This window comes from Penaeus monodon, chromosome 29 (assembly GCF_015228065.2).
Source record: "Penaeus monodon isolate SGIC_2016 chromosome 29, NSTDA_Pmon_1, whole genome shotgun sequence".
In the NCBI taxonomy this organism is placed as follows: domain Eukaryota; kingdom Metazoa; phylum Arthropoda; class Malacostraca; order Decapoda; family Penaeidae; genus Penaeus; species Penaeus monodon.
The window spans coordinates 37,244,485-37,246,239 of record NC_051414.1 but is presented as its reverse complement, the minus strand read 5'-3'; positions in this window follow the sequence as shown (position 1 = coordinate 37,246,239).

The following is a 1,755-nucleotide window of genomic DNA, read 5'->3' as shown; positions in this document are numbered from 1 at the left end:
CGTACTGGGGTCAGGTGGGTGCATTCATGGCCAATAGATGTTAGATTTCAAGTTAATGTTTGTAAGTTTTTAGAGAAATGCAGAAAATATTTAACTTTTTATTGATTAGGAAATGTATCTTTTCAGGGCTATGGTTATGGAAACCAGCAAGGATACGGAGGCAACCAGTCCTATGGTCCCTCTAACAGTGCCAACACACCAGGCAACTGGGGACAGCAAAACAGCAACTGGAGTAGCACAAATCCCAACCAGCAGGCATGGGGCACTGGCTATGGCTATCAAAACCAAAGTTATAACCAAAGGAGGTAGTTTGTTGGTCTGATGGCCAATGAGACCTTCAGGAAGGGGGTTCCGTATCTTCGATGTGCATATATCCTTTCCTAAGTTTAAGTCTTTTAACGTATGGCTAAATCGTTGAAGTCTTTTGTCTGCTTTCCAAGTCTGTTTGCCGTGTCCATGCTAGAGTGGCAGGTGAAGTCAAGTTCTGTATCCATTTAGTGATGGAAGTCTTGTTTATGTAGTTTTCACTTCAAAAGCAGTTGATAGATTTATTTAATGAATTATCATTTGTAGAATGTGATTCTTCTTAGACTTGATGCCAGATACTGTATCTGGTGTGGAGCGAGTGTACATATAACTGGATATTGTTTCTGGTTTTAGGATACTTGTGGAAGGCATCAGATTTTATCCGGTGTAAAATGAGTGAATGTTTTGCTGACTGATGTTTTTGTATGTGTGTAGGTAGGTCAAGACAAATTGGGTTTTATACCTGATTAATTTATAAATCCTGTGAGAATGTACACAATCTTTATCACTGTAAAAGCAGTCACTAAGAATCAAGTCTTATTTTCTCCAGTTTATTATAATGCGCTGTATTCCAGGCGTATAGGTTTTAGGTTTGATTTTTTATTTTGGTATTCCTTAAATGTGAATATAGTATAACAACCACATATGGAAAATGTACAAAGTTTTTTGGACTATGAAGTCACAACTTCACAAAGTTTCTTGTATCTTTCTAACTAATAAGGTATACTGAATTTTATTTATGCATTATAATGTTTGTCAAGATGACCCTCTTTTCAAACATGCTGATTTATTCAAAGACATGGATGATCATTAGATGTGATTTTATTAAAATCCCTCAAAATGCAAGCTATATTTTTTGAATGAAAGTATATAAATGAGCAAATTTAGGCTTGAGAAAGTACACATATCTGTAAGAGTTTGAAGACATTCTTGTAAAGGTTTGAAATATTATTTGATAGTTTCTCAAAATTCGGAAGATAGGCTCAAATTGTCTACATAATACAAAGATAATTATCCTGTTCATATTGAAAACTAATTAGAGAAGTAATTCCAAGCTCCACAAAGCACAAGAAATGATGGATAATCCCTTCCATGGCAAAATGTCCTAGAAATAGTGCTGAGCATCATGGAACAGAGCAGTACCATCCTGTTCTTCAGTATTCCCAGATGCGAGTAGGCGTAATTACCAGTGATAAATGCCAGAAGAGGAGGAATTAATTAGGAAAAACTTTGAAGATATGTTCAGAATACGCCAACCTTTAACTTGAATCTGTCCAGACAACAGAATATGCCACTTGTTATTTTAATGTATTAAAAACCATTATAACCACATGGTATTCAATGAACGAACCCATTATGAACAATCCGCATTCTCTTCAGACACATGGTAATCTCCCCCCCCCCCCCCCATCTCATGGCCCTCATCATGGGAGGTGGGGGTGCTCAGGA